Here is a 15,000-nt window from a genome sequence, read left to right on the forward strand (position 1 = left end):
AACTGATAAAAAAGAAGGATCAGGAGGAGGCCTGGAACAAACAGCTTAGAAGCCATGAAAACAGAATTAGGGAAATAAATGATGCCATGAAATGTTCCAGTGTCAGAATTATTGGATCCCTGAGGGGATGGAGATAGAAGACTAGAAGATATAGTTAAGAAAATACTGAATGAAAATTTCCCTAATCTGGGAATGGAACAAATGTTTGTGTCCTAGAGGCAGAGAGGACATCCCCCAAGATCAACAAGTCTAGAAGGACATCCAGACACTTAACTATGAAATTCAAGAATCAAATTCAGACAGGAGGTCTTAAAGCAGCTAGGGGGAAGAGATTCCTTACATACAGAGGAAGGACCATCAGAATTTGTCAGACCTGTTCACAGAAACATGGCAAGTCAGAAAAGGCTGGCAAGACATTCAGGGCACTAAGTGAGAAGAACATGCAGTCAAGAATATTTTATCCAGCAAGGCTGACATTCAGAATGGACAGAGAGATAAAGCACTTCCAAGACCAGCAAGGTTTAAAAGATTATTTGACTACCAAGCTAGTACTACAAGAAATATTAAGAGGGGTTCTATAAAAGAAGAAATAACCCAAGAGTGACATAGACCAGAAATTTACAGAGACAATATATAGACACAAGGACTTCACAGGCAACATGATATCAATAAAAACTTATATTTCAATAATCATGCTCATTGTGAATGGCCTAAATGCTCCCATAAAACGGCACAGGGTTGCAGACTGGATAAAATGACAGAATCTGTCCATATGCTGTCTACAAGAGATACATTTTGAACCTAAAGATACATTCAGACTGAAAGTGAAGGGATGGAGAACATCTTTCATGCCAATGAGCCTTGAAAGCTGGGGTAGCAAGTCTCATATCAGATAAATTAAATTTTAAGCTAAAGACTGGAGAGACCATTGGTGGCAACAGAGTATCAGAGATACAGAAGGATACTACATCATTCTTAAACGATCTACCAAGATCTAACAATTGTAAATATTTATGTCCCCAACATGGGAGCAGCCGACTACATAAGCCAACAGTTACACAAAATAAAGAGTCATATTGATATGAATACATTACTTGTAGGAGATCTTAACACACCACTCTCAGCAATAGATCATCTAAGCAGAAAATCAACAAAGAAACAAGAGCTTTGAATGACACATTCGACCAGATGGACCTCGTTGATGTATACAGAACATTCCACCCTAAAACAACAGAATACTCATTCTTCTCAAGCACACCTGGAACTTTCTCCATAATAGACCAAATACTGGGTCACAAATCAGAGCTCAGCTGATACCAAAAGACTGGGATTATTCCCTGCATATTCTCAGACCACAATGCTTTGAAACTAGAACTCAACCATAAGAAAAAGTTTGGAAGGAATTAAAATACTTGGAAGCTAAAGACCATCCTGCTCAAGAATGTTTGGATCAACCAAAAAAATCAAAGAAGAACTTAAGCAATTCATGGAAACCAATGAGAATGAAGACACATTGTTTGAAACCTATGGGATATGGCAAAGGCATCCTAAGGATGAAATACATAACCATCCAAGCCTCACCCAAAAAACTGAAAAATCCCAAATACACTAAACCTCTTTACACCTTAAAGAACTGGAAAAATCAACAACAAATTAAGCCAACTCCATGCACAAGAAGGGAAATAATTAAGATTAGAGCTGAGATCAATGAGTTAGAAACTAGAGATATAGTAGAACACATCAATGAAACTAGAAGCTGGTTCCTTGAAAGAATCAATAAGATCGATAAACCACTGGCCAAACTAATCCAAAAGAAAAGAGACAGGACCTAAATTAATAAGATTATGAATGCAAAGGGAGAAATCACGACTAACACCAAGGAAATAGAAACAACCATCAGAAATTATTACCAACAACTATATGCCAATAAGTTAAGCAACCTAGAAGAAATGAATGCATTCCTTGAACCTATAAACTTCCAAGACTGAAACAGGAAGCAACTGACAAGTGAATAGACCAGTGTCTAGTAATAAGATTAAAGCAGTGATCAAAAACCTCCCAAAAAACAAGAGGCCAGGAGCTGAAGGATTCCCTGGGGAATTCTACCAAACATTGAAAGAAGAAGTAATACCTATTCTCCTGAAGCTGTTTCAAAAAATAGAAACAGAAGGAAACTTCCGAACTCCTTATAGGAAGCCAGCATTACCCTGATCCCAAAACCAGGCAAAGACCCCATCGAAAAGGAGAATGTTAGACCAAGATCCCTGACAAATATGGATACCAAGTTCTCAACAAGATCCTAGCTAATAGGATACTTGACAGTACATTAAAAAGATTATCCATCATGACCAGGTGGGATTGATCCCCTGGATGCAAGGGTGATTCAACATTTGCAAATCAATCAATGTGATAGAACAAATCAATAAGAGAAGAGAGAAGAACCACATGGTCCTCTCAATTGATGCAGAAAAAGCATTTGAAAATACAGAAAATACAGCATCTGTTCCTGATTAAAACTCTTCACAGTATAGGGATAGAGGGAACATTCCTCAACTTCATAAAATCTATCTATGAAAAACCCACAGTGAATATCATTCTCAATGGGGAAAAGCTGACAGCCTACCCACTGAGATCAGGAACACGACAAGGATGTCTACTCTCACCACTGTTGTTCAACATAGTACTAGAAGTCCTGGCAACAGCAATCAGACAACAAAAAGAAATAAAAGGTATTCAAACTGGCAAAGAAGTCAAATTCTCTTCGCAGATGACAAGATACTTTATATGGAAAACCCAAAGACTCCACCCCCAAACTACTAGAACTCATACAGCAATTCAGTAATGTGGCAGGATACAAAATCAATGTACAGAAATCAGTTGCTTTCTTATACACTAACAATGAAAATATAGAAAGGGGAATTAGAGAATTGATTCCATTTACTATAGCACCAAGAACTATGGAATAAATCTAATCAAAGAGGTAAAGGATCTGAACTTGAGGAACTACAAAACACTCATGAAAGAAACTGAAGACACAAAAAGATGGAAAAGCATTCCATGCCTATGGAACCAAAGAATAAACATTGTTAAAATGTCTATACTGCCCAGAACAATCTATACTTTCAAAGCCATCCTGATCAAAATTCCACGGGCATTTTTCAAAGTACTGGAACAAACAATCCTAAAATTGGTTTGGAACCAGCAAATACCCTGAATCACTAAGAAAATGTTGAAAAAGAAAAAGCTGGGGGCATCACGTTACCTGATTTCAAGCTTTACTACAAAGCTGTGATCACCAAGACAGCATGGTACTGTCACAAAAACAGACACATAAACCAGTGGAACAGAGTAGAGAGCCCAGATATGGACCCTCCGCTCTATGGGCAAATAATCTTCAACAAAGCAGGAAAAAAATATACAGTGAAAAAAAGACAGTCTCTTCAATAAATGGTGCTGGGAAAATTGGACAGCTATGTATAGAAGAATGAAACTCGACAATTCTCTCACACCATATACAAAGATAAACTCAAGATGGATGAAAGACCTCAATGTGAGGCAGGAATCTATCAAAATCCTAGAGGAGAACATAGGCAGTAACCTCTTCGGCATCAGCCACAGCAAATTCTTTCAAGACACATCTCCAAAGGCAAAGGAAACAAAAGCAAAAATGAACTTTTAGCACTTCATCAAGATCAAAAGTTTCTGGGGCACTGGGTGGCTCAGTGGGTTGAGGCCTCTGCCTTCAGCTCAGGTCATGATCTCAGGGTCCTGCTCAGCTGGGAGCCTGCTTCCCCCTCACTCCCTCTCTGCCTGTCTCTAGGCCTACTTGCGATCTCAGGCTCTCAAATAAATAAATAAAATCTTAAAAAAAAAAAAAAAGATCAAAAGCTTCTGTACAGCAAAGCAAATAGTCAACAAAGAGGCAACCAATGGAATGTGAGAAGATATTCATAAATGACAATACAGACAAAGGGCTGATATCCAAGATTATAAAGAACTCCTCAGACTCAACAACCAAAAAACATATAATCATGTCAGAAAATAAGCAGAAGACACGAACAGACACTTCTCCAAAGAAGACACACAAATGGCTAACAGATACATGAAAAAAATGTTCATCATAATTAGCCATCATGGAAATTCAAATCAAAACTGCATTGAGATACTACCTTACACCAGTTAAAATGGCCAAAATTAACAGGACAGGAAACAACAAGTGTTGGAGAGGATGTGAAGAAAGGGGAACCCTCTTTCTCCACAGTGCAAGTTGGTGCAGCCTACTCTGGAAAACAGTGTGGAGAATCCTCAAAAAATGAAAAATAGAGCTACCCTAGGACCCTGCAATTGCACTACTGGGTATTTACGCCAAAGATACAGATGTAGTGAAAAGACGGGCCATATGTACCCCAATGTTCATAGCAGCAATGACCACAATCACCAAACTGTGGAAAGAGCCAAGATGTCCTTCAACAGATGAGTGGATAATGAAAATATGGTATATACAATGGTTTTATTACACAGCCATAAGAAAGGATGAATCCCCAACTTTTGTATCAACATGGATGGGACTGGAGGAGGTTATTCTGAGCTACATAAGTCAAGCAGAGACTGTCAATTATCACATGGTTTCACTTAATTGTGGAGCATAAGGAATAACATGGAGGACATTAGGAGAAGGAAAGAAAAAGTGAACTGGGGGAAATCAGAAGGGGGAGATGAAGCATGAGAGACTGTGGACTCTGAGAAACAAACTGAGGGTTTTGGAGGGGGAGGGCGGGGGATGGGTGAGCCTAGTGGTGGGTATTAAGGAGGGCATGTGTTGCATGGAGTACTGGGTGTGGTGCATAAACAATGAATCTTGGAATACTGAAAAAAATAAAGATGTTGGAAAAAAAAAAAAAAGACCTAGATGTGAAACCTGAAACCATGAAACTCTAAAACATAGGCAGTAATTTCCTCACATTGGCCTTAGTAATATTTTTCTATATATGTCTCCTGAGGCGAGGGAAACAAAGGCAAAATTAAACTATTGAGACTACACCAAAATAAAAATTTCCTTCTCTGTGCAAAAGCTTATCAATAAAACAACAAGTTGAATGGGTGAAGATATTTGTAAAGGTTATATTCAATAAGGGATTAATATTGAAAATATATAATTAACTTATACAACTCAACACAAAATATAATCTGATTTAAATAGAGAACCTGAATAAACATTTTTCCAAGAAGATATACAAATGGCACAAACATAAAAAGATGCTCAACACAACTAATCATCAGGAAAATGCAAATCAAAACCACAATGAGATATCACCTTGTACCTGTCAGAATGGCTAGACTCAAAAAATAACAAGTATTGGTGAGGAGGGGAGAAAAAGAAACCCTCACACACTATTGGTAGGAATGTAAATTGGTGTTGCTAATGTGGTAAACAGTACAAAGATTCTTCAAAAATCAAAAATAGAAATACCATACAACCCAGTAATTCCACTACTGGCTATGTACCCAGAGAAAAGGGAAACACTAATTCAAAAAGATGTATGCACCCTTATGTTTATTGAAACATTATTTACACTAGCCAAGATTTGGAAGCAACTCCTATCCATCAACAGATGAATGAATAAAGAAGGTGTGGTATATATACATATATGATGGAATACTATTTATCTATAAAAAAGAATGAGATCTTGCCATTTGCAAGAATAGGGATGGACCTAGAGGGTATTATGCTAAGTGAACTAAATCAGAGAAAGACAAATATAGGGTATCACTTATATGTGATATCTAAAAAACAAACAGAACTTAGAAACAGACCGACAAATACAGAGAACAAATTGGTGGTTGCCAGAACAGGGGATCTAGGAGGGATGGGCAAAATGGGTGAAGGGGAGGGGAAGGTATGTGCTTCCAGTTATGGAATAAGTAAACAGGGATAAAAGATACAGCATAGGGAATATAGTCAAAGATATTGTAATCGTTTGTATAGGGACAAATGGTAGCTGTACTTGTGAACATAGCATAACATACAGAGTTGTCAAATCACTATGTTATACACATGAAACTAATGTAACCTTGTGTGTCAACAATGCCTTTTTTTTCCAACGTCCAAATCAGACTAAAATGAAATATCACTCTTCTCTCTCTCATTGCTTCCATTTCCTTGACTGCTAGAAAATTTGATCAACTTTTCATCTTTTCACATTGGATTCAGTCCTCTATTACGTGTTATTTTTAAATGACAATTCTAGTTTATTTTAGGCCATCAACAATTTTACCTTTTCAGTAAAGAAAAGAAAGCTTTCTGGATTTTAATCCTTCATAGTTTATTTATCTCAGGCAGAGATGCTCTTATAATGGGCTCTGCCACCTTACTGCCCCCAGCTCTCTGCGAGATACTGAGCATGTTCACCCCCATCTCATGCTAACCCTCAGGGACACAGTCACATGGTGTTGTGAAGCTGGATCCCAGTCTTCAACTAAAATCACATACTTTTCTCAAACCTGTGCCCTTACTACTACTTGTACCTGGGATGCTCTTTTCCTTCAATATAGGCCAGGCTGCTCCCTTACGTTGTACAGGTGGCTGCTCAGATGCCACCTCCTCTAGGAAGCCTTCCTTGACTACCCTTGTCATTCTCTGTACTCCTAGCCTTTAGTTTAAGATTTTATATTTATTTGAGAGAGAGAGAGAGAGCAAAAGAGAGCACAAGAGCCTATGTGCAGAGGGAGAGGGAGAAGCAGACTCCCTGCTGAGCAGGAGCCCCAGGCTGGGCTCTATCCCAGGACTCTGGGATCATGACCTGAGCAGAAGGCAGACACATAACTGACTGGGCCACCAAGGTTTCCCTAGTTTTTTGTTTTGTTTTGTTCACTTATTTGTTTTAGTGACACCTGATATAACACTATCTTTTTAGTGTGGGGGGATTTTTTTTTTTTAATGTTTTCTCACACATGAGAGAGGCCAGGTCTCTGCTTTGTTCCTTGCCTGGAATTAGCCCAACACATAGTAAGAATAATGAGTTCTTGTTGGATGAATAAATTAAAAGAATTAGTGAACTGCAAGGTTTATGGGCAAACAGTAATTAAGATTAGATAGCAGATCAATGACAAGGAGGCCAAGTAAAGAAACCAACGAATTAAAGAAAGAAACAAAGAAAGAAAGAAACCAACAAATTCATCCAAAGCTTAAACTAGTCAGTCTCCCATCATGAAGACATTTCATATTCATTTCACTCACCAGAAGTATGTTCATGTAAACTCTTCAGAAGTCATGATGTTGTGACACAGGATAGAACCAGAACAGAGCAGTTGAAGAAATAAAAACAGTCGTGACTGGGCCTCACATCACAAATGAGTGACAGCTGAGAATATACCAATTATAAGAGGGAGCTGGGAATACTGGAAAATAAGGCAGGGAAGCTGAGTAAGGAAAGAACAATTGTAGATTTTTAGAAAGCCTCTATTCCAAGATATAAAAGCAGCCTACCTCTTTAGTCTTTAACTATATTAGTTTATGGTATCTAAAACAGCCTAATGAAATGCTATTTGCTTTAAAGCAGAAATAAACCAGGTCAGAGGAACAAGATGGTGGGGGAGTAGGAGACCTAAATATCATGATGTCCCAGGAGTTCAGCTAGGTAGTTATCAAACCACTCTGAACAGCTACAAACTCAACAGGAGATAGTAGAGATGAAGAGCATCAATTCTAGGAACAGAAAACGGATCACTTTCCAGAAGGTAGGATGTGTGGAGAAGTGAATCCGAGGCAACATGTGGGAAGATAGATTTGGAGGGGGGGCAAGCTTCTGGGCAGTGAAAGAGCAGCAGAGCACAAAATTAGAACTTTTAGAACTTTTAGAAGTCTGCTCCACTGGAGACTCACTCACTCACTCACTTACTCATTCCAGAGGCTAAGTATCGGATGGAGCCCTCATGGGGAAAGTGTGGTCTCAGGACCTGCAGGATCAAAAGACCAGGGGTGTCTGAGTGTGGCAGAGCTCCCAGGTATTGGAGCAGGTAAGCTGGCTGCTGGGGGGGTGCTCTCAGCTCAGGATTACCTTAACCATGATCCAAGGCACAGTCAGGCCACTTTTTCCATCAAGGACCCCATAAGTGGCAGATCCGGAGAGAGACCCCTCCTTCTGCCTCTGGGAGGAGACGTGTGGGAGTGTGCTGCAGGAATCTGCTGGGTTTGGAGACTCCAAACGGGATCATGCACCAGAGATAGAAATGCTCAGTCACAGGCCGGGTGAGCACGGAGTGCAGCCAGAGACCAAGGAGATGGGAAGGACTGACTGCTTTTCTCTGAGGGTGCATTGAGGAATGGGGCCCTGAGTTCTCAGCTCCTGGGGTGGGTGGGGAGGGAGAGGTTGGGAGGCCGCCATTTTCATTCCCATCCTCCAAAGCAGTACAGAAAGCATTCAGGGAACAAAAGCTCCAGAGAGCAAACCTGAGCAGATTGCTTAGCCTGGCCCCTGGCTAGGGTGGTGTAATTCTTCCTCAGGCAAAGACATTTGAGAATCACTGCAATAGTTTCCTCCCACAGAAGATTAGCAGGAACATCCAGCCAAGACCAAGTTTACTGATAAATGAGAACTGCAGAACTCCAGAGCTAGGGGAACACAACATATAAAATCACTGTCTTTTTTTCCCCAATGATCTTTTAGTCTTTCAAAGTTAAAGTTTTTAAATATTTTTATTATGCTATTTTTTAAAATTTTTCTTCTTTCCTATTTTAACGTTTTTAAACTATTTTAATTTTTATCAATACCTTTTAAAAAATCTTTTAAAATTTTCATTGTTATAGTTTTATTTTATCCCTTCATTGTCTTTAACCTTATTTTTTGTATACATATACTTTTTTTCTTTAAAATTTTGGGATACAATTTCTTCTAATAGATCAGAATATACCCTAAATCTAGCGCATGGCTTTTTTCTAGTTTCCAGCCTGATCACATTCTTTCCTCTTTTTTTTTTTTTTTCTTTTTCAACCAACTTCTTATCAATTCCTTTTTTAGGATCTTTTTTAAATTTTCATCTCTACAGTCATAGTCCATCCCTTCATCATGTTTACCCTTATTTTGTGTGTGTGTGTGTGTGTGTGTGTGTGTGTGTATGTTTTTCTTTCTTTAAAATTTTGGGAGGTAGTTTCTTCTAACAGACCAAAATACACCCAAAATCAAGTGTGTGGCTCTGTTCTATTCACCAGTCATATATATTCCCCCCCTCCCTTTTTTCTCCCCCTGGTTTCAGGTCTTCCTATTTGGTTAGTGTTTATTTTTCTGGGGTCGTTGCTACTCTTTTACTATTTTGTTCTCATTCATCTATTTTTTTTAAAGATTTTATTTATTTATTTGACAGATAGAGATCACAACAAGGCAGAGAGGCAGGCAGAGAGAGAGAGGAGGAAGCAGGCTCCCTGCTGAGCAGAGAGCCCAATGCGGGGCTCGATCCCAGGACCCTGGGACCATGACCTAAGCCAAAAGCAGAGGCCTTAACCCACTGAACCACCCAGGCGCCCCTCATTCATCTGTTTTTATCTGGATTAAATGACAAGGTAAAAAACTCACCACAAAAAAAAAAAAAAAAAAAAAAAAGAGGCAGTACTGATAGCTAGGGACCTAATCATTATGGATATTAGTAAGATGTCAGAAAGAGAGTTCAGAATGATGATTATCAAGGTGCTAGCTGGGCTCGAAAAAAGCATGGAAGATATTAGAGATTCCTTTTCTGGAGAAATAAAATCCCTTTCTGGAAAAATGAAAGACCTAAAATCTAACCAAGTTGAAATAAAAAAGGTAGTAATGAGGTGCAATAAAAAAAATGGAAGCTCTTACAGCTAGTATAAATGAGGCAGAATAGAGAATTAGTGATATAGAAAACCAAATGACAGAGAATAAAGATGTTTAGTAAAAGAGAGACAAAAAAAACTACTGGACCACAAGTGGAGAATTTGAGAGATAAGTGATACCATAAGACAAAACACTAAACCAGCCCAACAGGAAATACTGAAAGGGGTCCTCAAAGCAAAGAGAGACCCTAAAAGTAATAGACCAGAAAAGAACAGAGACAATATACAGTAACAGTCACCTTGCAGGCAATATAATGGCACTAAATTCATATCTTTCATTAGTTACCCTGAATGTAAATGGGCTAAATGCCCCAATCAAAAGACACAGGGTTTCAGAAAGGATAAAAAAACAAGACCCATCAATACCCAACAAGAAACTCATTTTAAACTCAAAGACACCTCCAGACTTAAAGTGAGGAGGTATAAAACCATTTACCATGCTAATGGGTACCAAAAGAAGGATCCTCATATTAGATAAATTAGATTTTACCAAAGACTAGAATAAAAGATGAGGAGGGACACTATATCATACTTAAAGGGTCTGTCCAACAAGAAGAGCTAATAATTTTAAATATCTATACCCCTAACATGGGAGCAGCCAACTATATAAGCTAATTAATAACAAAATAAAAAAAAAAAACACATGGACAATAATACAATAGTAGTAGGGGACGTTAACAACCCCCTCACTGAAATGGACAGATCATCCAAGCAAAAGATCAACAAGGAAATAAATGCCTAAGATGACACACTGGACCAGATGGACATCACAGATATATTCAGAACACATCCCAAAGCAACAGAATACACTTTCTTCTCTAGTGCACATGGAACATTCTCCAGAATAGATCACATCCTGGGTCACAAATCAGGTCTCAACTGGTACCAAAAGATGGGAACATTCCTCCATATTTTCAGACAACAATGCTCTGAAGCTAGAACTCAATCACAAGAGGAAAGTTGGAAAGAATTCAAGTACGTGGAGGCTAAAGAGCATCCTGCTAAAGAATGAGTGGGTCAACCAGGAAATTAAAAGAAGGATTGAAAAAATTCATGGAAACAAATGAAAATGAAAACACAATGGTTCAAAATCTGTGGGACACAGCAAAGGCGGTCCTGAGAGGAAATTATATAGCCATACAAGCCTTTTTCAAGAAACAAGAAAGGTCTCAAATACACAACCTAACCCTACACCTAAAGAGCTGGAGAAAGAAGAGCAAAGGAAGCCTAAACCCAGCAGGAGTAGAAAAATAATAAAGATCATAGCAGAAATCAATGAAATAGAAGCCAAAAGAACAGTAGAACAAATCAATGGAAAGTAGGATCTGCTTCTGAATAAAAAGACTGGTAAACCCCTGGCCAGATTTATCAAAAAGAAAAGAGAAAGGATCCAAATTAATAAAATCATGAATGAAAGAGGAGAGATCACAACTAACACCAAAGAAATACAATTATAAACACATATTATGGGCAACTATACACCAGCAAATTGACAATCTGGAAGAAATGGATGAATTTCTAGGGATGCATTTCTAGAGACATATAAACTACCAAAACTGAAGCAGGAAGAAATAGAAAACCTGAACAGACCCATAATCAGTTAGGAGATTGAAGCAGTCATCAAAAATCTCCCAACAAACAAGAGCCCATGGCCAGACGGCTTCCCAGGGGAATTCTACTAAGCATTTAAAGAAGAATTAATACCATTCTCCTGAAACTGTTCCAAAAAATAGAAATGGAAGGAAAACTCCCAAACTCATTTTATCAGGACAGCATTACCTTGATTCCAAAACCAAAGACCCCATCAATAAAGAGAATTACAGACCAATATCTTTGATGAACACAGAAGCAAAATTCTCACCAAAATACTAGCCAAAAGGATCCACCAGTACATTAAAAGGATTACTCACCACAGCCAAGTGGGATTTATTCCAGGGCTGCAAGGTTGGTTCAACATCCACAAATCAATGTGATACAATACATTAATAAAAGAAAGAACAAAGACCACATGATACTCTCAATAGATGCTGAAAAAGCATTTGACAAAGTACAGCATCCTTTCTTGATCAAAACTCTTCAAAGTGTGGGGATAGAACATACATACCTCAGTTTCATCAAAGTCATCTATGAAAAACCCACAGTGAACATCATTCTCAATGGGGAAAAACAGAGCTTTTTCCCTAAGGTCAGGAACATCACCACTGGTATTCAACATAGTACTAGAAGTCCTAGCCTCACTAATCAGAAAACAAAAAGAAATAAAAGGCATCCAAATTGGCAAAGAAGAAGTCAAACTGTCACTCTTTGGAGATAATATGATACTTTAAGTGGAAAACCCAAAAGACCCTACTCCAGAAGTCACACAGGAATTCAGTAAAGTGTCAGGATATAAAAGCAATGCACAGAAATCTGTTGCATTTCTATACACCAACAGCAAGACAGAAGAATGAAAAATTAAGGAGTGATTCTATTTACAATGGCACCAAAAACCATAAGATATCTAGGAATAAACCTAACCAAAGAGGCAAAGAACCTATACTCAGAAAACTATAAAGTACTCATGAAAGAAATTGAGGAAGACACAAAGAAATGGAAAAACGTTCCATGCTCATGGATTAGAACACCAAATACTGTGAAAAGGTAAATGCTACCTAAAGCAATCTACACATTTAATGCAATCCCTATCAAAATAATGTCAATTTTTTTCATGAAATGGAATAAATAATCCAAAAATTACCATGGAACCAGAAAAGACCCCAAATAGCCAGAGGAATGTTGAAAAGGAAAACCTAAGTTGGCGACATCACAATTCCAGACTTCAAGCTCTATTACAAAGCTGTCATCAAGACAGTATGGTACTAGCACAAAAACAGACACAGATCAATGGGACAGAACACAGAGCCCAAAAATAGACCCTTAACTCTATGGTCAACTAATCTTCAACAAAGCAGGACAATGTCCAATGGAAAAAAGACAGTGTCTTCAACAATTAGTGTTGGGAAAATTGGACAGCCACATGCAGAAGAATGAAACTGGACCATTTCTTTACACCACACATAAAAATAGACTGAAAATGGATGAAAGACCTCAATGGGAGAGAGGAATCCATCAAAATCCTTGAGGAGATCATAGGCAGTAGCCTCTTCCATCTCAGCTGCAGCAACTTCTTCCTAGAAACATCACCAAAGGCAAGGGAAGCAAGGGCAAAAATGAACTATTGGGACTTCATCAAGTTCAAAAGCTTTTGCACAGCAAAGGAAACAGTTAACAAAACCAAACAACTGACCGAATGGGAGAAGATATTCACAAAGACATATCAGATAAAGGGCTAGTATCCAAAATATATAAAGAACTTAGCAAACTCAACACCCAAAGAACAAATAATCCAATCAAGAAGTGGGCAGAAGACATGAACAGATATTTCACCAAAGAAGACATCCAAATGGCCAACAGACACATGAAAAAGTGCTCAACATCACTTGGCATCAGGGAAATACAAATCAAAACCACAATGAGATACAATCTCACACTAGTCAGAATGGCTAAAATTAACAAGGCAGGAAATGACAGATGTTGGTGAGTATGTGGAGAAAGGGGAACCCTCCTACACTGTTGGTGGGAATGAAAGCTGGTGCAGCCACTCTGGAAAACAGTATGGAAGTTCCTCAAAAAGTTGAAAATAGAGCTACCCTATGACCCAGCAATCGCACTACTGGGTATTTACCCTAAAGATACAAATGTAGAGGGGCGCCTGGGTGGCTCAGTGGGTTAAGCCGCTGCCTTCAGCTCAGGTCATGATCTCAGGGTCCTGGGATCGAGTCCCGCATCGGGCTCTCTGCTCAGCAGGGAACCTGCTTCTCTCTCTCTCTCTCTCTCTCTCTCTGCCTGCCTCTCTGTCTACTTGTGATCTCTCTCTGTCAAATCAATAAATAAAATCTTAAAAAAAAAAAAAAGAAAGAAAAGATACAAATGTAGGGATCCAAAGGGGCACATGCACCTGAATGTTTATAGCAGCAATGTCCACAATAGCCAGACTATGGAAAGAACCTAGAAGTCCATCAACAAATTAATGGATAAAGAAGATGTGGTGTGTGTGTATACACACACACACACACACACACACATATATATGTATGTATGTATGTATATATATATATACATATATATATACACACATACATACATATATATATATATACACATATACATACACACAATGGAATACTATGCAGCTACTAAAAAACCAAAATCTTGCCACTTGCAATGACGTGGATGGAACTAGAGGGTATTATGCTAAGCAAAATAAGTCAATCAGAGAAAGACAATCATCATATGATCTCCTTGATATTAGGAATTTGAGAGGCAGGGCAGGGCAAGGGTTTGTGGGGGATAGGGAGGGAAAGGATGAAACAAGATGGGATCAGGAGGGAGACAAACCCTAAGAGACTCTTAATCTCATGAAACAATCTGAGAGTTGCTGGGGTTTGGGGGGGGGGATAGGGATATGGTGGTTGGTTTATGGACATTGGGGAATGTATGTTCTATGGTGAGTGTTACGAAATGTGTTAGCCTGATGATTCACAGACCTGTATGCTTGGGGCAAATAATATATTATATGTTAATAAAAATTTTTTTAAAAAATAAATAAACCAGATAACCAAATAAAAATATTTAAAAATAAATAAATAAATAAATAATAAAAATAAATAAACCAGAAAGGACTATATGAAGTTACAATTCAGAGTGCTTCCTGATCCCTATAACTCACTTTACAACAATAGAGGGGGTAAATAGCAACCAGGTAAATACATTAATAGATCATTTATAATTCCTTATAGCATATACCATTTTGATATCTTAGAAAATTAAAAGGAATTTCAGAGTTGGAGTCAACCAGTAAGTCTAGAAAGTAACACAGAGGAGAAACTCAACACCTTATGGGGAGGGATAGGCCGGGGTCCCAGTCTTTCATAAACAGTGATTTTAGTGGATGCCTGGGTGGCTCAGTGGGCTAAAGCCTCTGCCTTCAGTTCAGGTCATGATCTCAGGGTCCTGAGATTGAGCCCCACATCGGGATCTCTGCTCAGCAGGGAGCCTGCTTCTCCCGCTCTCTCTCTCTGCCTGCCTCTCTACTTGTGATATGTCTCTCG

The sequence above is a fragment of the Lontra canadensis genome, unplaced genomic scaffold, assembly GCF_010015895.1.
Source record: "Lontra canadensis isolate GAN:19392208 unplaced genomic scaffold, GSC_riverotter_1.0 scaffold2, whole genome shotgun sequence".
NCBI classification, from domain to species: domain Eukaryota; kingdom Metazoa; phylum Chordata; class Mammalia; order Carnivora; family Mustelidae; genus Lontra; species Lontra canadensis.